General features: G+C 41.4%; 1 protein-coding gene across 7 annotated transcripts in view; it reads left to right on the top strand.

The window, feature by feature from the left end:
- LOC119560289 (polypyrimidine tract-binding protein 1) overlaps nt 1-27,500 on the top strand; it is a 146,952-nt gene that overhangs the window by 31,486 nt on the left and 87,966 nt on the right. The gene's annotated exons all lie outside the window — the stretch shown is intronic.

Below are 27,500 nucleotides of genomic sequence, written 5' to 3'. Positions count from 1 at the left end.
TTACCCACGCTTGTGCACTGTCATTATATCCGAATACCCGACTGCATGGCAATTAAAAAACAATCACAGAGTGTCCCTTTATTTGCATTCCTTCATTATCCATCAGCATCAGCTCAAAGGTTAACGAGCAGCCAATAAATCGCGATTTATGAAAACACAGAAAAAAAGGAAAATGCCACTGCAGCTTACCGGCTGACAGGCTTCCACAATTACGGGCTGAACCCGAACCAACCCTGCTCAGTGCGGTTAATATCCTGATCTGCCGACGCGACTAATTAAGGCAAATCGCAACACGCAAAGTAGTCCAATGATAACCAGTTCATAAAAAGGCAACAAAACCGTAACGGGGAAAATATTTAATAAAACGGCGGCCGGTGGAAAAAATCGGCTGAAATTAAACGAGCTGCCAGGTCCCGCTGACTGCTGCTGTTAAACCCAATTTCCTGCCCCGAGGTGCCAGCGGTGGAACTTACACTTGACCGCGCGGCATAAATCACGCGGGACGGTGGGTCGGAAGGGGCTGGTTGGGTGGGTTAGGCTAGCCGGGGGCATCTTCATTGGTCATAAAAAGGGCGTTTAAAAATTTTCGTGTAAAGGTGAGGCTGGAAAAATAATATTTAATAACAAAGAAATACAGAAGACAATGAAAAAGTCTGGTTTTTATGGGACAGAACATAAGGGGTGGTGTGTTATTTCTGCAGCTGACGCTTTTTTCAGAATTTAATTTAGTTTATAATGCTTCAATTGGTGATAAATGCAGGTCGGTACTTTATTTACACGGCCAGTAATCTTTTAATACCTGCATTATTTTTCGCGTAACTAAAGAAGATAATTTAACTTTGTAGGCGTTACTGGATCTATCTACAACTATTTGAACCTGGGCCATCTTAAAATGAAGAGTTTGTTTATCTCTGATTTAGTTTCGGATTAGAACACATAAACCATCTTGATCGTCGTGTCTTGGTTCAAAGGCCTTCAAGCTTAAGGACTTCCGCCATTCGCTCGTCCAGCAGCCACTCAGGTGTGCTCATCTATTCCCTTTGCCAGGTGGAAGGGTGATGATGAGGCCAGCACCCTCTACTACCCACTGACCTCACTATCCCGTCCATTGCCCCGTGAACTTAAAGGACAAGACAGGACCGAAACCGGTGACCGAGGAAATGCTTCCGCTGCTATTGTTGCTCTGGCTGTCGTGGTATACACGGAAAAAAGCTTGCGATAATACTGCTCATCAATTTTGTTATTATACTTTCATAAAATAAACATTAACCCGATAGTTAAACCAAATTATCATATAAAATTCTTTCTGAGAAGTGCGAGTATGGCAGCACGAAAACGCCTACAAATTAGTGTGGTTTTCAGGTTCATGTTATTTTTTCCAAGTGCTCGAACTGTATCTCCTTCTTTAACCGCCTTTATCTTCCTTGCTTCATCTTCTGCCGGCATTCACTCGCATTTGTTTTTCTTATGCTTCTTATTAATAATTTAAGCTGTGTTTCACTCCCCGACGAGGACAACGCATTGTTTGCCCGGTAATGTTTGTCTGTCTGAGAATCCAACTGCCCGACGTTTCCTTACAAAGGATTGCACCTCACTTACATTTTGGGACGTTGTGTTAAGTTCCCGCTTCCCACCACCCACCACCCACCTTAACCCATCAGCTGGCACAGGTTGTTTTATTTTTTATTTCCACTCAAATTGTTTTATTTGCAACATACACAGCGAAACACAGGGAAGACCCCAGACACTTGGCTTTATTACGGTGATTTTTCTTGGACGCATTCGTGAGCTGTCTCCCGCCGCTGCTCCCTCTCATTTTTCCTGCATACCTTTTGTAATTTTTATGATTTTATTTGGCTGCCTTGCCTCAACTTTTGATACGCGTTTTCCTCGCATTTCCTTTTCTTTATTATTGTAATTCATATAAAACAGAAAATGCAAGGGAGAGGTAAGAGCACCCAGTAGTTCCTCGCTCTGCGCCTCCTCATTCCCCACGATGTTTGCCTTTGTGCGATGCGTAATAAGCAAGAACAACAAAAGGTAAGAAACCTTTTCAAGAAATTAAAAGGAACGCTCGTCAAAGATGGGAGGTGGAAGTACCGAGGTTTGGGCTGGCAAAATACCGAACCCATGACCGAATATTCGTGGCGTAAAAAAACCTCGTGCAATAAGCAAGAAAGAACTCTACTATGAAACACCCTTTTTTTTAAAAATACAATATGGATGTTATAATAAAGGTTTTAGATATCAAATGTCTTATATTCAAGGAGCTATTTCCAAATTAAGTTCACAAATTTAATCTTAACATAAGCGAAAAAATTGTATTTTTTTATTATTCTGTTACAATTAAAGTTTGAACTGAAAACTAAGTTACTTAAAAGCTGCACTCCGTTAAAATTGCTCCATTGTTAAAGCTTTGCAAACTTTTCTTACATTCTCATTCTGCGTGCTTCTAGCTATCCCATATACCTATATACCTTTCCAACACTGGATACACTTAATCCACCAAGGACGTCGTCCTTTGTTGTCCTTTGCTGATGGTTTGATTCTTGGCTCAGTAGCTCGTTTCTTTTTTGGCTCCTAAGGAAGCGTTAAAAATTATAGTTATTTAGTGGGATTGTGAACACACAGGAGTAGCGTGGAAGTGCTGGCAATTTGCCGGATCTTAAGGACCTTGGCACATTAGGCATGCACGCATGGCCATCTTTTAAAATCAAAATTGCGTCGGCCCATTAGACCCGGCGTTCCAACAAAGGCTAAGGACAAAGGCTAATTATTCCCCCGTTTACGGCCGCAGGCAGCACAAAACAACCGTTAAATGAAAAATATTATTTTGTGTAGCCCGCTTTTGTGCGTGTCCAAACTATTCGGGCACGCAACTGGAAAGAAAAGGAGTGAGCTTACAAAATGGGGGTAGCCAGTTAACAAGCAGCTTGTTGCTTGTGGCATAAGTCAATTTGGGTGCGAGCAAGGGCAATACAAAAACTATTCGCCTCGGGAGGTACAAGAAAGAGATGCACAGAAGGAAAAGCACACACTTTAAAAACCACTATGATAATTTCGCATAATATTATATAATGAAAATTTCACATTATTTTTATCGCGTTCCATTTTATTTGTTGTTGATTTTGTAAATTCGTGTTTATAGAAGAACACTCTACCAACGTTTTTTAAGTGTACCTTTATAGTATGAGAGGGTCATGTGTGTGACAATCGAAAAGGGATACACATTAATTTCAATTAAGGCGGTGCGAAACGCCCCACCGCTTTCTCAAGCAGGCGGGCAGCTACTTGTCTTCCTGTTCGTGCTGCCCTTCGGCGTCTTGGAGCTCAGCGTTGCCCCGTTGTTCTTCTGTGATTCCATGTTCTTGTTCTTGTCAAGCGTGCGTTTTACTTACTGTTTTGCTGGGGTGTGGGAAGCATTATTTATTATAGTTGCACACAAAGGACAACAAGGACACAATGGCTTCTGTGGGCGACAGGGAAAGAAATGACACGAAAAGATGCAACTCCCAGGTGACTCGTTAAAATTTCAAGACGAAACAATTCAGAGCAAAAATTAGAGCGCAATTCAATATAATGTTTTAAATTTGCTTTTGATTAAGATAAGATTTATTGATTAATGACAGGGCTCCACTACAGGGTAATACGAAATCCCACAGTAGCTATGTTAAATATTATATTTAATTCACAGAAAATAAAATTGCAGAATTTGTGGCCAAGGACAGAAACCATATTTTGTTCCGTGCACTGAAATCCTTATTAGTAGCACTTTTCTAAAAATTTGTCAATGGTCGATGGAAACTTGAAAGCCCTATTGCAAACAAGCCAATTACTGCGGGACACTTTTAGCACCGGCGGGGGAGCATAGTCAAAGCAGGACTTACCGGGCACAGGTGCGCCAGAGGAAAGCGGCTTTAACCCTTAACAGCCCCCTGAGGTAACGACGACCGACGGCACACACATCCTTGGCAACGTTTTCCTGTTGACTTTGGCTTTACAGTTCAATATTTATTTTCGCGATTTTCACGCCGTGTGCTGAAAGATTGCTTCTCTGCAGAATCATGGCAGACCGAAAAGGAGCGCCCAGAGATGTCCTTCGTTCTTCGATGCTGTCGCATGTGGACACAACAAACACAAACGGACACATGCATTAGATGAGCTTAAATGTCGTCGGCACTGTTGCCAGGACTCCAGCTCCTTTGTTGGCCTTGTCTGCAGGTGTGCTCGCCGAAAGAGCGAAGGAAACTTGTTGACCAAAAACTGGAAAGACAAGCACACCGACTGAGACTGAAACACAAACAACGGGAGGGGGCGCAAAACTTTCGGCAAGCAAAAGTGTTGGGCCAGAACAAACACATTGTCTGTCTGACTGTGTGTCCGTCCGACTGGCCAAATAAGCATTATGAAATTTGCAAAAACTTTCCAATTGAAAGCGAAACTCCAGACAGCCGGGGAGAAAGTTTTTCGGGGTGGGCACCAACACCTTGAGACAGAAGTCCTCTCTGCGATTTATTTGCATATGTGGCTATAAATTTGTAATAAAAACTGCAAACGACCGCAAGGACTGGCGGGAAGGCCATCCTTAATACAGTCATCAGGAGAAAGGGTGCGGGTAAATGCATCCCCTCCTCCCGACAAACCACTTTTCCCCTTTCCCAACCCCTCGCTGGCTTTTGTTGTAACTCATTTGACATTATTATGTGAACTTTTTATGGCCTCTAAGGCTCAACACGAGCTTTGGGGCTTCGAGTGTGTGGAGAGTCCTAGGCGCACACACATCAATAAATTTCCCCGTCCTCCCCATCGTCCTTTTCAGTCCCCGTCCTGTATACTGGGCTCTTCCTGTCAAAGCTTGGGGTAATTATTATTCTGGTTTATGATTTGGTTTTGCCGGCGTCTTTTGAATTCTCTTTATTACACGTCTAAGGTGTCCTGTGCTGGCATAACATTTTTTACTCGACTTACGTGCGCATATCCTTCTGTTAACATTTGGAAGAGGTCGTCTGAAAAGTAGGCCAAAGTATCATAATTTTTATGGCACGTCGAATAGTTAATGCGCTTCTCATGTCTGGCATGGTAGGTTTGTCTGCACATCCTTTGTGGTTATGACCATGACTATGTTGATTAGATCATTTAACCCAAAGAGTCCTTATCTTTTAGGAGGCCAGAAGATCTAATCTGGCTGATAAAGGCTTAAAGGTCATGCTTTGAAATCATTAAAGTGTAGCCAACAATAAAATGCAAAGGTGTAAGTAATCGGACAGATCCTGCCATGCAACAGTGGTAAAAGGGGCGAGGGTACGCTAAGAAAGAACCATTTTTTTGGAGTCCATAAATTTTGTATCCTGAAATGTATTACGAAACGATTTCTTTTCTTATTTTGTTTGCCTCCTTAAAACTTTTTTCTAGCCGAAAACCAAATTAATAAAGAAATATTTTCAGTAATGGAAGGAATTTAGGAATTTTAGCAAACACGGTATTGTATTTTGCACTAACGTACCACTGTATTTTCACCCTTCCTCCGCTCTTATCTTACCTCCATCATTTGGCTTTGTCGCTCCCGTAATGCCAAACATAAAATTCAAAATCATAAAAAGAGATCAGGCACAGAAGCAACAATAACAACCAGGATTGGCATTCGCATAGAAAGCAAATACAAATATTGACATTGGAAATGCGATTGCTTCCGCTGGAGATTTTCCCATGTCTGTGTGGGCTTTCCAAATGCCGTAAATGTGTGCACTTAAGGAGCTGCGCCTAAGGATTCCCTTTGCGCGGCCTTACTTTACCTTTACGACGCCAATATAAATTTGTATTTACATTGCAATAATAAAAGCGGACCAACTCGTGGGTATTCAATACCGCACAACTTGCAGCAGCCGCAGGAACGATTTCTGATTTATGGCACTAAAAGTGCACTCAAAGTAGCGGGAGCAGCAGCAGCTCCGCCCGGCAGCCAATATGGCGACGTTTTTTAATTCCGCAGATAACAAAGCACTTGTGGGCAAAGCCGCCTCCGTCGCAGCCGTCGAGGGCAAATAGCAAATGGGGCAATAAGCTGGGCCTTTCAGCCGGCGTTTGGTGGCCGGAGCCGCTCCCCAGGCAGATAAAAATCAAAACTTAAGCGCCCTGGTTCGATGCAGTGAGTGCAGTGGCGGAGCCGCAGCAGGAACAGCCGAAGCTGCAACAGGCGCTGCGATAACAATTTCTAATAAAACCACATGACAGCCATTTGCCACGCCCACACACATGGTGGAGACTACACACAGAAAAATGATGGGAGAGGTGACATCTATTTAGTAATGATTTGTGGAACCTTATTCATTGCTACATTATTCGTTACGTAGAATAATCCCCGTAAATTATCAAATGAGATACTTCTTACGCTAAATAATTTGTTCAAATAGGCATGATTTTATTATAACCGCAGTGTAGAATGTTACGGGCGCAATGCGTGGATTATTGCAGCGCTGAGTTTGCCTTGGCCATAAAGTCGTATTATCCTTGGTTGTGTAAACCAGGCTAGAGCTCTGCATGCTGGGAAATTGGAAATATTTATAGCCCGCGAACGCACATACACACATGGCGTATACTTGATGTGGCGCAACGATTATATAATTGCCTAATTACTCAAAAGGCCCGCAAAAGTTTGCTCTTAAAAACTTTCGGAACCGCGAAAAATTAACCATAATGTTCTAAAGAAAATAACTTTGATGCAACCAACTTATGTCTATGCCAGAGAGTTTTGATTGAGGTTGGGGCTCTGATTTTGACTCGGAAAGAATGATGGCCAGAAATCGGCGTAAAGTACTTGAGCTTAAGTGCGCACAAAAGCGAAATCCTCAAACTTTTCAAAAAAATGTGGAGGAACCCTTTCATTTTTTCGCCTTGCAGATTTTCTGCGTAATACTTATTGCCTATTGTGTGTGAACTTTTTGAATAGCGGGAAATGAGTGAGAGTAAATTTGTTTATGTTCCCTTCTTCTTGCAACCAGTTTTCTTGCCTATTTTTCTGCTTCTGTGGCGGTGCCTCTTTTGTTGTGAAGCTCGCGCAATTTGTCTTAAGTGGCCACCACCACTCTCAAGGAAAACCACCGAAACCACCCTGACAGCTCCACCAAGACCCAACCCGTTGGTTGCGTGTAAAAAAAAGAGTAGAAAACGGCATAAAGTATGCAAAGCATTTGCATTTAGCATTCAACAAGACAAACAAAAAATGAAGTGCGAAGCGTCGAAGCCGCGACAAATTTTCCAACTAACTGGCGACCGAAAAAAGGAAAACAGATGAAAAGGATGCGTAAAAGTCGAAAAAAGGGTTGCTTTTTGGGTTTCCTTCGTGCGCTGGCTTTTGTGCTGACAAATTCAGGCGTGATAAGTTTTATGTGCGCTTATTTGACTGTTTTTAAATAGACCCAAGGATCAGCAAAGGAGTGGACGGGGAATGGCCGAAGGCTGCGAGGAGTTTTTAGGCCAAAGTTAAATAATTGATGTTGACAATCAACAAAGCAAATAAAGTAGAAGTAGAAGGCGTGCTTGGGGTGTTGAGTGAAATGAATGAATAAACTTCTGGGCAGGTCGAAGCCATTATCCCTCAAGCTCTTCAACTTTAAGGAATTCTTCGTTAATAAAGGCATTTCGCGGTAAGCAGTGAATAAAATTTAATTAAATTCACTTCGCTTGATTTTTCCGTCTGGCAGAAGGATAAATACTGTTATAAATATTAAAATCTTATTAACCAGAGCCGAAGCGAACGTGCTCGAAGAAATCAAGCCCAAGCACAAAAGGGCCAAAAGATAAAAATGTGTCAATTGGGAAATCTATTTTGCGGATTTGGCAGCGCACCACTCAATCAAAGGCTGAAATCGCACATGTCTGCCGGAAAGGTTGGGCTCCTGAAGAAGACACCTGAGCAGATGCCTACGCCTGCTTCTCCTTTTTCCACGCCCCTCTCATCCACGCATATTTAAGGAAAACTTTGCCGCCGCCAACGTCGTTGTCCACACATAAATAAAACATTTGCGGCCTGCGGACTGAGGATGAATAGGGAGATGGATGACCCATTGGCGCAAGATGACAGGCAGCAACAGACGCAGAGGATAAGAGGAGGCAAAAGGAGCAGGAGCTCCAAGCAGGAGAAACAGCAGCCGGCCGGATGCAAGATACAGGAAAATCCCTTTACGAGCGAGCGGAAGTGCGTACAAAATGATTCAACCCCACCCCACCCCACTCCACCCCCGAGACCTCATTGCCGGCGCTCTGTGTGCGCTTGGTCAAGCAGATACTCCCCCCGCATACTCGGCATACACCGGCAAAAAAACGAAACGGGAAGCAGAGATATACACGAAAAGACCAAAATAGTTAATGATCTTTAAAATTATGGAGAATAATGGAAGAAACATAACTTACACTCCTAGTAGTTTTAAATAAAACTTTCATAATTACGTATCTCACTCATTTTATAACTGGATCCATATTTAAGTTTTCAATATCAATATGGTACTTTTAATTATCAAACCTATTTTTAATTTTCGTTTGCCGGCGGATAGTTCAGTGTTGAATCGCTTTTGAGACAAGAGCCAAAGAAAGCGGTTTGGGGATTCCTTCCAAGGGGATAAAAAGGAGGATGGAGATGGGGATGGGGACGACGACATGGCCATTTCAGCGTGCAGCAAATTGAAATTGAAATTGGAAGAAGCGAAACGAAATGAATTCTGGGTACGCTAACTGGCCGACCAGCTGATGGCCGTTGCCGGCTTCCTGCTGCGAAATGCTGCGAAAAACTGAACCCAAACCTGAGTCAAAACGCATTTGCTGGTGGCATAATTGGCGCTTATTTCCTGGACAGATGACGACGTCGTCGTCTCGGCATTTCATCAAATGTTTTTGTGCCTGTCGTTTTTATTGGTCACTAGAGGATGATGGCTGCTGGGTGGAGGGGGTGATTTCACAGGGGGAGGTGGCCTGCACTGTGATTGACAGCTGGGTGAAAGTTTCCTTTGTGCACGGCACAGATTATGTATAAATCTCAATAAATTTCAATAAGCTACAAAACTTGTTGCCCCAGCTCCTTTGAGTTGCTTTTGAAAGTTTTTATTTTTCGCTCTTTGCATTTTTTATGGCCCCCAAAGTTGTTCTTTCTTCCCTTAATTCCTCTATTTGAGGCCCCTCTTCCGATCGTCCTCTTTTTCTGTGTGCGTAACTTTATCAAATGAAGCGTATTAGGGCTAAAACTTTTAATTGGTCAAATGGCTGACAGATTGTGCGCTTAAGTGATTTATACTCACACACACCTACGTTCTCAAAGAGTCAAGCTTCTGCCTGCGTACGAGCGTGTGAGTAAAGTTGACTTTTGCACTTTTGGCGAGTCTGAACGAACTAATTTTAATCGGATTTCGGAAGTGTTCTCCAGTTAGTGCTTCGCCCTTATACATGAAATGGTTTTTATTATAAAAGAAATGCATATTGGTAGACTAGGATTACGAGTTTTTAGGGTGTAAAAGAAGTTATTTCCTGCATACAATCCGTGAACATCTTCTGACACCCAGACATCGGGTCCCACGTACCTATAACTATGCAACAGTTTATAAATTTTGGGCTCAAACACTTTAAGCAAAAATCAAGTTGCCTGTCGGCAGTCAAAATTAGAGTGAAAGACCTAAGGGGCGACTTTCCGCTCACAGAGCGTGAAATATATATCATCATGTTTTTGATAAAATATGCTGAAAATGAGATAAGCAGCAGAAATCCCATTGGTGTTCATGGCAGCAGAGACAAATGCACGAGCACACACAGGAATTGGAAAGGACGCAGAGTGGGACACAATTGCGTGGATAAACAAACATGGGGGATTGCTGGATGGATTCGTGTTAGTCCAGCATGCCAGGGATTCAATTTCTCAAAAGGAATTTTTGAGCAAGCAGAGCACAATGTGGCAGGAGAACATCAGTAGACAACGGAACAGATTTGTCTAGGGGGAAAAATGGAGGAAGGAAAAGCAAAGGTTACCGAAAACAACTGCAAGTAAATTACAATTTAAGTGAATTTTTCATGGTGTCGACAGCACGAGCAAGACTGTTAGCCCTTTTTTTGTGTGTGGCCCAGCTAAAGAGAACCTCGAATAATCCACCAACAAGCCCAAGTGCAGAGAAGCTGAAACCTCAATGACTGAGAGACCGAAGATTTGTCGGGTGCAAATTGAATAAAAGTGGCAGAAAAAATGTTGCTAAATTATGCAGCAGCGTCAACAGAGGAAGGAGCTGAGAAGCAGGCTGAAACACCCTTGATGTATCAGATAAGCTAATTTACTCACATAAAAGACGAAGGATCAAAATTGAACGGAATGGGTACAAAGTAAGTCAAGCAGCTCAAGTCTTAGTCAGAGTTTAAGTAAATCCCCGGTGGGTAATGAGGCCATCTTTCAACTAATGCAGGAAACACCTTAAGAGTGCTACCAAGAATCAGAATCCAACAGTCTTTTATTGCCTTTACTAAAGTTTGGTTGTTACTTAATTCATTAAGTTTTTGCTAGTCACCTGATCGTCCTGAAAACGTCTTACAATGGTGTCCAGAAATACTCGTGCTATAGCTAGATTTAGGGTTTATCCGCAGCGTAAACGATAGTTTACACCACCCAAGCACACTCGAACTCTAACCCACTTGGTGGGAGTGTGTGCGTGAGGGTATCTGTGCACGAAGCAACAACATTGTCGGTTCGTTTTAAAGCTAATAGCAGCCACTTCATTTGTGTCACTCGATGGCACTTCACACGTGACAATGACAGCAGCAGAGCAACAACTACGGCGGAGACCCTCACATGCACAAAAAGACGTACGCTTTGCCGGTAAAGTGGGCGGTTAGGGTGGCCACACCCCCAACAAGTTTACAAAATCTCCAAAATAAATACACGCCAGTCAGCCACGTGGGATTTGCATTAGCAGCTCGCACTGGTTTGGCTTTCCCGACTTTGGATGTGTTCCTAATGGCATCAACATATGCAGAAAGTAACAAATTATATGGCACATTTAACCTTCGTGCAATGGGACCGTGAATGCGGAGGCGACTGTGTGACCCGCCGGCTTAAATGTGACCCGGTGACCCTTGAGTAGCAGTCACGCAGAGATGTGAAAAAGGAACCCTAGGAAGTAAGAAAAGAAGATTAACAGTTGACAGTAGATTTAATATAATCTTTGATTTCAATGTGTGTGCAAATCTGAAACTTGAGATTTGAAAAACATTTAATTGACTAGGATAAACAAATTATGAGGAGACCAATAAACGTAAAGTAATCGCCCTCGTTCGAATTTTATTTTGATTGACGAGAAAAATAATGGGGCTAACATTAACCTAATAGTACGAAATAAAGCGGCTACATGGTCCACGCTATTTCAACCTACTTCCAACGCTTTGTTTTGATTTGTCGCAGGAACACGTTAACCCGCTAATTGTTCAATTTGCACGTTGTTTAGTCAAACGTTATTGAGCCGTTAATTAGTCAAATTAGTTGATGTCAGCCCGATAATTTTGGGTATGACACACATCTGCCACGTGTGGCGGATGCAATTGCAAAATGTTTTTCCCATAAAAGTCAATTGAGCGTTAAATTATTTTTAATGAATTACACGCAGTCCGAGCGAATTTCGTATTAAATGCACTTCCGGAAAATGAGGGAAAGCTTTGGGGAAGGGAAGAAGAGCGGAGGGGTGGAAGGGGGCCTGGCGCCTTGAAATTAACACTTCTCAACCTAATTTGATATTCATGCATTTCTCATGAGAGCGACAGGGAGACGATGAGGACGTCAAAAGAAAACTTTATCCGTGGCAAAGTGATGGGCGGAAAGTTGTTGGCCCGGCTGCAACGTCAAGGAAAAGTGCGAAAATTCCCCAGCCGGTCTTGGCGGCTTCTTCTTCTGCTCCTGCTTCTCCTGTTTCGTTGTTAATTTTTGTTTTTTCTCTTCTTTTTTGTAAGTGTCTTTAACGATAAAAGCCAACAGAGGAGCAACTGGGCTTAGTCCTTTTCGTGAGAGACTCATTGAGGCCTAAATGTAAGCCCTTTTCACGGCCTTGTTAAACATTTCTTTGCATATAATTAAAAACCAGAAGCAGCGAACACAAGTTAAACTGGCTGCCAATTTTGTTGGTTTTTTCGCTGGCTGGTCTGATGTAATTTTCAGCCACAACATATTACGGCCTTTAAGCTGTTTTAATGCCCATCATCGGCTACCTCTCCTTTCTTCCAGGACTCCAACTCCTCCGTCTCTCAATTGCATTGCGTGTAATCTTTTTAAGCCTTTCTTTGTGTCCTTGGGCGCATCTAATCCATAGTTTACCCCTCCTTCTGGGCAAGAATGGAATTGCATCCAATAATTTATGCTTCCAATTTTTATGGTAACTCACTTATTTTTATTCTTATTTTATGGTATTTCCTCGGGAGATTTCCCAATTTTACGGGCATTTTCAGTATAAAAATTGAAGTGAAAGAACGATATTAGTGGTAATTTTTTATGCATGTGCGTTTGGGCTTGTTTATTTCCACCCTCTTGTGATTTCCTTCATTTTAATTTGCATTCTTGGCCTTCGCAGGGTGGAGATTGGGATGGTAAGTTTGTCACAATTCAATCAGGAGGCTGTTTTCCTTTTTTATTCGGGGGCTTTAATAAATAAATACGAGCACCAAATTACATTTGGACCCCGAGGGGAAAAGGCAGGCACTCAATAACTCGCAAGGTAGAACCCCCCTTTTTCCCCTTTGGCCTTCCACCTTTTCTCTCCCCCTAATCAACAACAATTCACTTTCACTCTCAAGCGATGCTCATATGAGGAAAATCCAGGAATAAACAGCGGGAAAGAGGAAAATTGCTGGAATGGGAGAGTCAAAAAATGTGATTTGAATTTTTGCCTTGTTTCTTTTTCTGGCCAATTTGCAAATTTGCACAAAGGGGTGGCAAAGAGAGAGAGAGAGAAGGCAGACAAGCGGTAAAGCAAATAAACAGTTAATGCTTTTATGCAAATTTATGCCATTAACACAAATAAGCACAGCCCCAGTCGAAATTTGAAAACAATTTGTCACTCAAAAGTCACTTTTGCTTGCCATCTCCCCTCCCTCCCCCCGAATATTCTTTGTCTTTTCTTTTTCATCTACCAGCCTCTCCTTTCTCCACGTGTGTGTGTGTGTGCCAGGACAAAGCAGGAAAAACAAAATAAAAGCACCACTAACAAGTGCAGAGTAAAATAAAAAGCCAAGGCGAATGAGCCCACTAAAACCGATGATAATGAAGATGCCTAGTCAGTGTCTTGGGGGTGGAGTGGGTGGCAGGTGGGTGGGGAGTGCCTGTGGCAGTGACAACAACACGGGGCAGGAGCACTGCCAAAAATCAAAGTCACTGAAAATTAAAAGTAATTTGTTTGCTAAAACACCCAAGACATTAGGCTGCTGCGGGGATCGCGGAAGTAGGGGTGGGATGGTGGGGTGCTCGGGGTGGGATACGCCCAAATTGAAATGTGAAACTCATGCCAAGTGGCATGAAGACGGCGACGAATCAACTAAGTGTGGCAGTTATAAATAGAGCTGCGTGGTGGAAAAGTTTTAAAAAATTGCACATAATGCCAGACAGTCGTGGAAAGGCGAATACGGAAGTCCTTTCCATCTCCTTTTACAAAATGACGAACAATTTTAGTTCCCAACTTGTTGAAACTGTATTGTATCCTCAGACTCATGACCTTTGAAGGTAATAAAATGAGAAAAACAATCCAAGCGCAGCTAGCCCACTTCCCGCGACTGTGTGCTGAACAAATCAAAGTGCCTCCTCTCCTGCGCTGGTTTGCCTGTTTTTGCGAGTTGATTTCTCACTGGCAGCCCGAAAGTATGCAATGAACAAAAACGCATTAATAATTGAGGAGCTCGGGTGCTGCCACTTTGTTCTGCCCCAAACCCACCTCTCACCCCACCACCCATCCCATGTTTCTGCTGAATGCGATATTTTAATGCAGCATATATAAATGGAAATTACATTTAAATTACATTTGATCTTTTATTTAAAGTTGCTGATTAAATTTTGATTTTATTCCTCTCATTTCAGGTGAGTTCTGGTCGCAATACTTGTTCGCGTGGCACCTGAGTAAGTTTAAAGTTGCGTTATAAATCAGTGCAGCAAATTATGATAAATTATTATTTGTTATGGACCAAGAAGCGCGAAAAAATTCGAATAGCAAATCTATTTTCATTAGGTCTGCCAGTCGAATTTGTTTCCTCATGCCACTTTGGCCAAATTCATTCCCCTTATTTATTTATTATGCTAAAGTTTGCCCGCTTCCTTTGTTGTTCCTGTTGTTACGCACAAAGTTTGGCATATTTTGAGAACTTTATTATTAGCATGGGGGCAAAGGGTGATTATGGATCCACTCAATACTTGCGATTTGCGATTAAATTTAAATACTTCTGAAAATTCCATCAGCCCCCTTACTGGCGGAGCATTTCAATTAAAATGCCTCCGAGAAAATGCTTTCAAGCGACATAAATTTCATATCGACCACATACAGCAACAAAAACCAGGCGGCAGACGACTTTTGCTTAAATGCTTTTGTGGCTGCCCCAGGAGCACATGCAGAGAACTCAAAAATGCAGTCCCAAACTGGTTTTTATTGCAACCGCAGGAGGGAAAAGGAGGGCAGTGCACATACCATTCGCAATGGACTTGTTTGCAGACTTTGCTTCTTGAACTTGGCCAAAAGCAGAAAAGAGTTGCGTCGGCGCGACGATCTGTTGCCTTTTGTTTTTGCAACTGGCAATACGCTCGTGTTTGACTTTGAAATTTGAATTCGCCAACTTAAAGCGCTGCGATTGTTTTGCCCGCAGAGCACGCCATGCAGAAGTGCGGCTTGGTGCAGGAATTGCGCTGCCGCTGCTACCAACTTCATTAGGGTCAATAAACGCCAGCGCATAGATACAGATACTTCTATGGCCATATCCATGACTGTGTGGCCATGATCGTGACGTTGATTTCCGCACACCAACTGCATTTTTTACTTGGGCATGTGCTGTGCCGGAGTTTCAAGCTGAATGAACTGAATAGGAGGGAAACCTTTCATAAAACGTATAAGATGATTTGATAACAAATTCTAAAAAGCGAAGAAACATACTCAAAAGTATTTAAATTAAAAGTATTAAATACATACAGAGGAACAATATATATATAATTTTAGATATTTCGCAGTTAAGAATGATAGATATTTGTGATATTCCATAGAGTCACTCTCTCAGGAGAATAGCTCAACATTTCCCATTTCTGCAGGCGGCAGACACTGATAAAGCCGTGGTTTCTAACCAGTTTCCTTGGCATGTTTACAGCACGGCTTTTAGTCTGCGATTTTTGTTACAAATTTAGTTGCAATTCATGAGAAATGTTACGCTACGCGACGCGACGACAAGTGTTGTAACTTTTCTCATGGCCAACAACGATCAGTCATCAGGCAAAGTGTGTTGTAGTTTTTGTGGCCAAAATGGTCAACGTACTCTTCCCGGTCTTGGGAGCCGCGAGTGGTTGGACTAGTCTAGCGACTCTTGTCTAGGGGCTCTTGGCCGTGGCTGCTGCTCTTGGCCCAGACAGTCGCAAAGTCGCGAGTAGCTGTTAGAATCTGCATTCTTGTGAGGTTATTCAAATGCCCAGCCAGCCAGAGAATCTCCACACTGGGGGAAACTCGTTGCTAGAATATAGTTCCTAAGATTTATTTGACCAACATGTGTGCATTTGACCAAAAGTAACACTGTCGTTAAATCATTTTTATATAATCAGAAAATTGTATTCTGATGTTTAAGTTATACTTTTATTTTTGCGACTTATTTAAGTAGGTGACTTTAATGACCCGATTGTTAATCATATCCCCCAACTTGAAAAATAAGTTTGCCGCAGTATCCAGTTAGACTGCGCATCAGTTGTTGCTGTGCTGTCTGCTGCGCTGATTTGCCGCCGGAAGTTGGCCAGAGCTGCTCCGCTTGTTGGCCAACCGACGGTTCGCCGAGCCATCTGCCGACGCCACTCTTCTACTGCTGTTAGTCAACAGCCGAAAGCTCTGTGGCCTTAACAGCCTCGCCCCTTCGTCCTTTTCGGAGCTCTTCGAAAGCTTTCAGCTCAGTGCCGAGCTTTCTGTTGGCCAAGTAGGCCCCTCTTTTGGTATAACAGATGGGAGGTAGCCTCGCTTTCGTTGCGTGTTTCCTAAAACCGGTTTCCTCGCACACCAGTTGCGCATTTATTATGCATGGAATCGTGTGGCATGCCACTTCTTCCTGTTGCTTCGCTGTTTGTGTGCCAAGTGCTTGGGACTTGAAGCTCGGAGCTTGGAACTTGGCTCCGTGCCTGCTAGAGCCAGCCAGCCAGCCAGAGTTCTCCGCGCCTCGCTCGCCTTTTGGCCCGATTGCGATCAGTTTCTGTTGCCTTTTCTCTTTCTGTTTTTGTCTTCGGCTGGCTCGTTAAACCTTGGCCTTGAGGCCCTTAAATGGCGCGCTATCGTCGAAATAAACAAACGAAAAAATGCGAAAAAAAACGAGTAAGAAAATTATTGCAGTGGCAGTTGCCAAACTGGCTTTAGACAGCTTCTCTACTTTTTATACCCTGGCTAAGGATACAGTTCCGTTGTGAAAACGAGTGCAACTTTAATAAATAAAGACATAAAAAGACATATATTTTTTAATAACATTTTTTCATGTCAGATACGGGTTCGATTTTAGGGTGTTATGTGGAACAATTTAGAAATAAAAAGTTTTTCGATTTTCTTTCCTATTTACTCAGGAAGCGATCGATTTGCAAGGGTATTTCGCAATCGAGTTCTTAAAGTTTTTCTTCCTTTTCCGTCTCGGCGTGATGGAGGCTCATTATCTATCCGCCGGCTTCTTCGTCCGACTGCCGCTGCTGGCATGAAACAAAATCGCGGCTTGGCCTTCGCTTTCATTGTCTGTCTACGGGTCTGGCTTCATACACTTCTGCTGCCTCTTTTTAGATGGCGCGGCTTAAAGCCAAGCTAAAGCCTTTGTGGCCGTTTGCACTGGTTCGTTTTTGATTTCATTCAAATTCATTGTTTGGCGCTGGCAAAAGTTTTCCTGAACATTGCAGCTCATTAGCCGTTAGTTTCATTTCTGTAAACTCAGAACCGTAAGCACAATAAATCACAATTTAAGCGGTGAAACCGAGAGGAGGCAGCCATAGTCTTGGCCATATAATTCCTTCCAATCAGGCTACTCCTTCTCCACTGCCGTATTCTTTCTTGGCTGTAACGCGAAGGTCGCCAAAGGTAAACTCCGCTACAGAAGCAGCGTCGTATTATATTTTCCATTGTTGGCTTTGCTTCTTGCCACTGTCTCTATCTGCCTGCGTTGCTCCTCTTGCACCTTCTTGATTTCAGTTACCAAATTATATTCCGCAACGACTTTTGACTTCATTTTTTGGCTCAGGTCCGCTGTTTTTCTACCTAGCTTTCATGCCCTTAGCTAAGGTATATTCTGTATGTGTTAACTCGAGAGTTAAGTTTATAATTTTAGTATTAATTTAATTTAAAAATTATTTATTTATTTTCGGTTAATGCGTGCTGTTTGTTTAAAAAAATAAATTATCAAGGAAATATAAAATATAAATGGATAATTCGAAGCCTCCAAAGATAAACGTTTAATACCCGAGCGAGGATGGTATACTTTATTTTTGTACAGAGTAAATTCTAGTGCTTATAAATCGTACTTTGTCTAAATGCTTCTGGCTTACCCTTTTTGTACCTTGTTTGGGTAAATTGAAATTAAAATTCCTTAAAATCCTTTCCTAGTAGTTTTCTTTACTTAACCCTGCTGTACTGTTTCATTTGGCTATTAGAGGAGTTAAACCTGAACTTACCTTATCTCTCTTTATTTCACTAAGGTTAACTTACTCTGTTAAGTTGCCAGTCATTGTCTATTTATTTGCTGTAGGCTTTTGTTAAAATATCTCCATTGTCGTTAATATAACAAACAACAAAAGAATAAAAATTCGTTTGAAGCGTATCTAACATGGTATCAGTGGCATCCCTTTGAAGGACTCTCCAGTGGTTAATCCAAATCTGCTTAGGCAGCTTTCAGCGCTATTCATTCGGTCTGCAGTTCACACTTGGCTCAAATTAGGCATGTAACAAGTTTCCTTTTGATGGCTGTCCCAAAAAAATATGTCAAATGGGGAATGAGGGAGTGGAATGAAATACTTCTGTCAAGTGGCAAACATAATGCTTTCCCGCCCAATTCACGCTAATGAAAAGCTCGGGCGACATCAATACCCGTGAGTCGGAAATCAGAACTCAAGAAGGGACGACGCAAGTGGCGAGGTAAATAAACTTAAAAAGTGCCACTCGATGTGGGTGGTGGTGCTATATTGGGTGAGTGGTCATTCAGTCAGTCAGTCAGTGTGCCAGGATATGCCAAGTAGTTGTCGCCCACGCCTGAATTCCTTTTGGCCTCCTTGAGCTGGCTGGGTTGTTTCTCGGCCCAATCCGCTTATCGGGCATGGCTTGTTGTTGTCCTTATTGGTTGTAAGTGGTTACAATGAGATTATGCTTCATTACGCGGCCAGGCCAGGACTTTCCGACTCTCCTCCGGGCCTGGTACTCGTTGGCAAATCATAACGAGCTCTCTGCGCGCCATTAGCGTCGCGCTGGCTGGCGATAATAGCTAAAGCACTTGGGCTAATGGACGACGTGGCTGCCCTGCTTCGATTGATGCAATTGTAAAATGCTTTCCTGCCTTTTTTCGCCACACCCACACTCGCATACAGGCGCTGGAATCTCAGATATGCAGTCTGCTAAAATCCTCAGACTTTGCTGCTCACGGTCATGATGATGATGATGAAGCTGTTGTGGTGGCTGATGCAATGATGGCTCCCCTCCTCATTTATCCGACTCTCTGAATCCGCCTTGTGAATCCACCGATTCTCCGCCACAGCGCTGCAAAATGCCTGTCGATGCCAAAGTTGCCAAACTTGTTTCATTTGCGGTCCAAATATAATTGCGACTGCGTTGAAACTTCACTCTTCGCTTGCTTTACCTGCACTGGTAAAATTGATACAAAAAATTGCTGTAATATCGATCTCGCTAAGTTCAGTTTAAAACCTAGCACTACAAAATTGGAAATTAAGATAAGGGAGTTTGAGCGTCAAATTAAGTAAACTAATATTAAATAACTTAGTGACCAATATGTGCTACGTAAATAGACTTTTTTCTCTGTGCACCTTCTCTGCTCACCGCCTTTTACACCGACTTGCTCCTTTGGCTGTTGGTGCATTTAAGCCTTTTTTGACTGGAATTTCGTTATTGAAAATGTTTCGTTCATGGAGATTGCATTGGTTTTGGTGTGGAAATCGAATCCCGATTCCGAATCGGATCTGCATTTGCTTTGGGTCAAGGGTGGGTCAATAAGAGAAATGAGGTTACAATAAAGAAACATTTATTTTGAGGGTATTGCTGTGGGGTGTTTAAATAAGTAAGGGAGTTTCAGGACATTTTAATGGGGCTGCAAATCAGCGTTGAGTAATATTTGTGGCTCAGACGACAAAGTTCATGGTCAAAAGCCAATAGTAGCATGCAACTTGCTTCCCTCCTAGAAACTTCATGTTGCATGCTCCACTGAACTGAAGAACAGATTAGAGACTTTGGGAAGGGACTAGCACTTGACTGGCAATTATCTTGTTGATGCCATGACAAGATCGAATCGGAGCTGGGATATGCTCCAGAAATAATGATAAAAGGAAAAAAGCGAGAAAGATCGCTACATGAGTGATGTTCTCCAGGGAATATTGCCATTCAATTTGCATTTTCCAGCAGCCTGCTCTGGGCACCATAAATTTTGGTTAAATAAACCAAGCGACAGCGGCGGTGCACTATAATTCTATTGCCATGTGTTGGGAAGGAGTTATATCTGGGGGGCGAAATGAGGGCGGGGCAGCTCAAAGGCGACACATACCAGCGGCGACTTATGGCCAAAAGCAGCAGTGGAAAGAATGCCGTGAGCCAAGTTAAGCTCGAGAGGAAGCCAGGAGGAGAAGAATCCAAGAGGGGGAGCACTTGCAAGATGCATCTGTCTCTGTCTACAGCTGCATCCCATTCCCTATCTGTGCTGCATGCAATTCTGCCGTTTCTGCCATTTCTGCACTCGGAAAAAACTTTATTTGCTTAACTAATTATTTCTTACGGACATTAAATGAAATATTAAATCAAAATAGTGTTTTGTTTTATGATATCAAAACCTTAAGTTAAAATCTCATATTTAATTGTGCAAATATTTTCTCTCAGTGCATAAGAACAAGCAGTCAACCGAGGGCCAGAAATGGCTGGAGAAGAAGGCTAGCAAAATAAAAAATAGGAGATAATACTGGCTGTATAAGAAATATTCGAGTGAATTAAAATGTGGCAAGTTGACTGTATCGTGCATTTTGTTGTTGGTTCGCTGGTTGGCTCCATATTGCCTTCTTTCCCTCCTCTCACTATTCTGTTGGTGGGTCGCCAGATTCGCTTGGCTTCATTTGCCGGGCCGAAGCTGCAACTTTAGGTTGGTCTTGGTCTGGAACCTCGCCTGGGACTGGGACTAGGATATGCTGTTACCGCATATTTCTCTCTAAAAACATTCAACTTGCAGCTGAATGTCGTTTACGGCTCGAAACGTTCTGGTCTGGGTTAGTTTTTACTCTATAAGCAAAAGCTTGCAGATGGCGTTATTAGGACAAGCTCTAAAATTAATATAAAATATTATGAGTTTCGGTAACGCTCTTAAAGCGTTAGAAAAAGTCAACATAAAATACGTGATAAAAAGTTTGCAACGAGAACGGGAGTATTTTCCATTAGGGTATTCAAAGATTCGACTATTACCCTCGCACAAACCCTATGGGCTGCCAGTGCAGCCCTGGTCCGCCAGCTTGTTGCACTTGAATTGCCAAGTCAACAGCACTGGGAGCCGACTTTCTTGGCTGGTTCTCCTCTAGCTTTGGCTCTAAGCCCTGTTGTGGCTGTTGGTTGTTGGCCATTCGTAGCTGGGTTCTGGCAACTATTCCCGGCTCAGCGACAACGCAGCCGAGATTGAGATTCATTGCCTGTTGCATGCCTGAGCCGTTCGACTAACTGCTGCCTCCCCTCCCCTCCCCTCGCCATCCACCACCCTCTTCTCCTCTGGCCAACGGGATGGCGACTTGGCTAGTAGAATTATGCGACTGCATTGGACCAACACACATAAATAAGCGGACCCAGCCACATACTTTAAGCCGTATGTTTGTGTGTTTCTTGTGTCTGGGGTGGCATGTTGCTGTTGCAAGTTGCACGTAGGCAGCGACTGCAATCTTTGCGGCTTTGTTTGTGTTTGTCTCCGATGCGATGGCTGTACTTGGACGACTTGTTGCTGCAACAATGTTGGCAGAAAGTAGACTGTGGGGAAACCCCGCCCACCCGATTATCAAATTGTTCAGCCAATTGAGCAGAGTTTTATGTAAAGCGAGGCCATACCATTTTCGGCAACCAATTTTAACGGCTTAATCAATATTTGAGCTTGAAATTTATTTTTTGTTGCCCTGCCTTGCGTTTTTTACGCTCTCTGCAGGTAAGCTGCGTTTTACATTTTTTTTTTATGTTGTTGTTTTTTAGCAACCTATAGCAGTTACAACATCGGGCTAATACGGGCCAATACTGGGGGCTGGCCAAGGTACAGGGGGTAAAAACAAACGCAAATCATTTAACGAGCCCAGCTTAGACTGGGGCGCATATTGTTTTATATGTGCCCCACGACCCCCAGACTTCCATCCTATTGTCCTTTGCCGCTACAAAAAGTACACTGACAGAATCCGAAATATAAAAAAAAATTGTACACTACATAAATTAGTTGTTTTATGTTAAGTCTTTTACATGTTTTAGAAATTTGAGAAAAGAACAGAGTAAAGTAAAGTTAACATAACAAAAATGATTGACTTCGATATTAGGTGTAACCAATATTCAAATGACCTATATTCAGACAGCAAGCTAAGTCAGCAACACTAAATACAGAATTTAACATAATCATCTGATTTTTGGGCAGTGTATAGCCATGAAAGTTGCCAGCAAATTGCGCGTAAATCCCATAAACCGTTTACAACTACAACAGCTCTCATCGGCGTCATCGATGACGATGCTGATGCCCATGTTGTTGTTATGAGCCCTGTTGTTGCTGTAGCCACAACTGCCGCCTGCAACAATAACACAGCGATTTTTATGCACACAGACATTGGCTCGTCGTCGGATTTAACGCTCCTCTAAAAGTGTTATTTCCATCGAGGGGGCTGATGAACCCCCGAACCAACCAGCTGACACGGCTAAAACCTTCGTTTTGGTTTACGGACTAGCCGGGTTAAAGGTTCTTATAAAAAATCCAACAAGTACTGTAAATGGCATTTTATTTTTATTAGTTAAAACTCATAGTGAGAGCTCCTCTCCCCTTTATTCCCCCACCAAATCAATAGCCTTATTTGCATGCTGGCAGAAAGTGCATTAAGAGATTTACCAGTTTTTTTTTATTTTCGTATTGGTTCCCAATTTAGATGAGGGATACCTCTATGAGTTCGTGGTGAAATTCCATAATATAATACACTCAAATATTCATTTCAAAAGAGGGTCAAAATTTTAAGCCATTTTCACGTTCGATTTTATTCGTAATTCTAATGGCTTTCAGTAAGGGAACCCAAAACTGCACTTCTGGATTTCATATCTTGAGTTATAGGACTTTGATTTAGACGTGGGATACCTCTATGAGTTGAATTCCCTAGTATTCTACATTCAAATATTTCTTTTAAAATAGGGTCCAAATTTTAACCCGTTTTCGTGTCCGATTTTTCCGCATTTCCAATGGATCCCAGAATGGGAACCCTAAACTAGACTTATAAATTCCATAACTTTGGTAATTGGATCAAGACTTCTAAATTCCATAACTTTGTTAATTGGATCCCGATTTCAAAGTGGCATACCTCTATGAGTTAATGGTTGAATTCTCTAATAATCTACATTCAAATATTTCTTTTATTCGAGGGTCAAAATTTTAACCCATTTTCATGTCCGATTTTTCCGTATTTCCAATGGATCCCAGAATGGGAACCCCAAACTAGACTTCTAAATTCCATAACTTTGGTAATTGGATCCCGATTTCTAAGTGGCATATCTCTATGAGTTTGTGGTTGAATTCCCTAATATTCTACATCGAAATATTTCTTTTAACAGAGGGTCCAAATTTCAACCGCTTTTCATGTTCGATTTTTCCGTAATTCCAATTGCCTTTAGAAGGGTAATCCAAAATTGATCTTTTAACTTTTATAACTTGGGTAACTGGATCCCGATTTAGACGTGGGATATCTCTATGAGTTTGTGGTTGAATTCCCTAATATTCTACATTGAAATATTTCTTTTAACAGAGGGTCCAAATTTCAACCCATTTTCATGTTCGATTTTTCCGTAATTCCAATTGCCTTCAGAAGGGTAAGCCAAAATTGAACTTCAAACTTGTATAACTTGGGTAATTGGATCCCAATTTAGACGTGGGATACCACTATGAATTTGTGGTTGAATACCCTAATATTCTACATTTAAATATTTCTTTTAACAGAGGGTCAAAATTGTAACCCATATTCATGTTCGATTTTTTCGTAATTCCAACGGCATTCAGAATGGGAGCCCAAAATTGATCTTCTTACTTTTATAACTTGGGTAACTGGATCCCGATTTAGACGTGGGATACCTCTATGAGTTTGTGGTTGATTTCCCTAATATTCTACATTTTAATATTTCTTTTAACATAGGGTCAAAATTTTAACCCATTTTCATGTTTGATTTTTTCGTAATTCCAATGGCATTCAGAATGGGAACTCAAAATTGATCTTCTAACTTTTATAACTTGGGTAACTGGATCCCGATTTAGACGTGGGATACCTTTTTGAGTTTGTGGTTGAATACCCTAATATTCTTCATTTACATATTTTTATTAACAGAGGGTTAAAATTTTAACCCATTTTTATGTTCGATTTATCCGTAATTCCAATTGCCTTCAGAAGGGGACGCCAAAATTGAACTTCAAACTTGTAAAACTTGGGTAATTGGATCCCAATTTAGACGTGGGATACCTCTATGAATTTGTGGTTGAATACCCTAATATTCTACATTTAAATATTTCTTTTAACAGAGGGTCAAAATTTTAACCCATATTCATGTTCGATTTTTTCGTAATTCTAATGGCATTCAGAATGGGAACCCAAAATTGATCTTCTAACTTTTATAACTTGGGTAACTGGATCCCGATTTAGACGTGGGATATCTCTATGAATTTGTGGTTGAATTCCCTAATATTCTTCATTGAAATATTTCTTTTAACAGAGGGTCCAAATGTCAATCCATTTTCATGTTCGATTTTTCCGTAATTCCAATTGCCTTCAGAATGGGAACCCAAAATTGATCTTCTAACTTTTATAACTTGGGTAACTGGATCCCGATTTAGACGTGGGATACCTCTATGAGTTTGTGGTTGAATTCCCTAATATTCTACATTGAAATATTTCTTTTAACAGAGGGTCAAAATTTTAACCCATTTTCATGTTCGATTTTTTCGTAATTCCAATGGCATTCAGAATGGGAACCCAAAATTGATCTTCTAACTTTTATAACTTGGGTAACTGGATCCCGATTTAGACGTGGGATACCTCTATGAGTTTGTGGTTGAATTCCCTAATATTCTACATTGAAATATTTCTTTTAACAGAGGGTCCAAATTTCAACCCATTTTCATGTTCGATTTTTCCGTAATTCCAATTGCCTTCAGAAGGGTAAGCCAAAATTGATCTTCTAACTTTTATATTTTGAGTAACTGGATCCCGATTTAGACGTGGGATACCTTTTTGAGTTTGTGGTTGAATTCCCTAATATTCTACATTTAAATATTTCTTTTAACAGAGGGTCAAAATTTTAACCCATTTTCATGTTCGATTTTTTCGTAATTCCAATGGCATTCAGAATGGGAACCCAAAATTGATCTTCTAACTTTTATAACTTGGGTAACTGGATCCCGATTTAGACGTGGGATACCTCTATGAGTTTGTGGTTGAATTCCCTAATATTCTACATTGAAATATTTCTTTTAACAGAGGGTCCAAATTTCAACCCATTTTCATGTTCGATTTTTCCGTAATTCCAATTGCCTTCAGAACGGTAAGCCAAAATTGAGCTTCTAACTTTTATAACTTGGGTAACTGGATCCCGATTTAGACGTGGGATACCTCTATGAATTTGTGGTTGAATTCCCTAATATTCTTCATTGAAAGATTTCTTTTAACAGAGGGTCCGTGGTTGAATTCCCTGATATTCTACATTGAAATATTTCTTTTAACGGAGGGTCCAAGTTTCAACCGCTTTTCATGTTCGATTTTTCCGTAATTCCAATTGCCTTCAGAAGGGTAAGCCAAAATTGATCTTCTAACTTTTATATTTTGAGTAACTGGATCCCGATTTAGACGTGGGATACCTTTTTGAGTTTCCCTAATATTCTACATTTAAATATTTCTTTTAACAGAGGGTCAAAATTTTAACCCATTTTCATGTTCGATTTTTTCGTAATTCCAATGGCATTCAGAATGGGAACCCAAAATTGATCTTCTAACTTTTATAACTTGGGTAACTGGATCCCGATTTAGACGTGGGATACCTCTATGAGTTTGTGGTTGAATTCCCTAATATTCTACATTGAAATATTTCTTTTAACAGAGGGTCCAAATTTCAATTGATCTTCTAACTTTTATAACTTGGGTAACTGGATCCCGATTTAGACGTGGGATACCTCTATGAATTTGTGGTTGAATTCCCTAATATTGTTTATTGAAATATTTCTTTTAACAGAGGGTCAAAATTTTAACCCATATTCATGTTCGATTTTTTCGTAATTCCAACGGCATTCAGAATGGGAACCCAAAATTGATCTTCTTACTTTTATAACTTGGGTAACTGGATCCCGATTTAGACGTGGGATATCTCTATGAGTTTGTGGTTGAGTTCCCTAATATTCTACATTGAAATATTTATTTTAACAGAGGGTCCAAATTTCAACCCATTTTCATGTTCGATTTTTCCGTAATTCCAATTGCCTTCAGAAGGGGACGCCAAAATTGAACTTCAAACTTGTAAAACTTGGGTAATTGGATCCCAATTTAGACGTGGGATACCTCTATGAATTTGTGGTTGAATACCCTAATATTCTACATTTAAATATTTCTTTTAACAGAGGGTCCAAATTTCAACCCATTTTCATGTTTGATTTTTCCGTAATTCCATTTGCCTTCAGAAGGGTAAGCCAAAATTGATCTTCTAACTTTTATAACTTGGGTAACTGGATCCCGATTTAGACGTGGGATACCTCTATGAGTTTGTGGTTGAATTCCCTAATATTCTTCATTGAAATATTTCTTTTAACAGAGGGTCCAAATGTCAACCCATTTTCATGTTCGATTTTTCCGTAATTCCAATTGCCTTCAGAAGGGGAAGCCAAAATTCAACTTCAAACTTGTATAACTTGGGTAATTGGATCCCAATTTAGACGTGGGATACCTTTATGAATTTGTGGTTGAATACCCTAATATTCTGCATTTAAATATTTCTTTTAACAGAGGGTCAAAATTTTAACCCATATTCATGTTCGATTTATTCGTAATTCTAATGGCATTCAGAATGGGAACCCAAAATTAATCTTCTAACTTTTATAACTTGGGTAACTGGATCCCGATTTAGACGTGGGATATCTCTATGAATTTGTGGGTTTAATTTACTAATGTTCTACATTAAAATGTATCTTCTAAGCGAGGGTCAAATTTTAACTCATTTTCAAGTTCAATTTTTTCATCTTTTAGAATGGGAACCCAAAACTCGTTTTTTTTTTCAAATAGTTAAAATGGGTATCTAAAACTACCCCGCTACATTTCATAACTTTCGGTATTCTAATGGTTCTCAGAATGAAAACCAGAATAAAATATTTACCAAACTGTTTTTAATCTATTTCGAAGTTTTCTCGACGATTTAGTGGGGAAAATCAGATGAGGATTATGATGACTTTTACAGGGGCAAGGGCAACTTTTACTGGGCTTCCCTTCATAACAGAAAGCTCTAGAAAAGGCTTTCGCCTAACAGTTGACACTACCCCTTACAACAAATTTGTTTCGGGTTTTCCCCCTCATTTTGGGGTGAGCCACCCACCATCCCACACCCGGAAACACACTCACCTACGCATAATTTGCACCTTGGCGTCATGCGCTCTGCCGGCGTTCGGAGTCGCCGTCGGCTGGTGGGCGTCGGGAAGTTCTGTCGGCTTTTCCGTTCGCTTTCGCTTCGTCAGCCTTGGCCGAGCTTCGCTTTTCCGAACTTCGGCACTTTCCGCTGCGTTTTTGGGGGGTGGCATACGCTCACCTGAAACCGAGCGAGCTTCGGTTGCGTGGGGGTGTGTGTGTGCCACCCCCTTTTGCC

The sequence above is a fragment of the Drosophila subpulchrella genome, chromosome 3R (genome assembly GCF_014743375.2).
Source record: "Drosophila subpulchrella strain 33 F10 #4 breed RU33 chromosome 3R, RU_Dsub_v1.1 Primary Assembly, whole genome shotgun sequence".
Taxonomy (NCBI): domain Eukaryota; kingdom Metazoa; phylum Arthropoda; class Insecta; order Diptera; family Drosophilidae; genus Drosophila; species Drosophila subpulchrella.
Note: the sequence above shows the minus strand (reverse complement) of the source record. Positions and strands in the feature narration are given on the sequence as shown.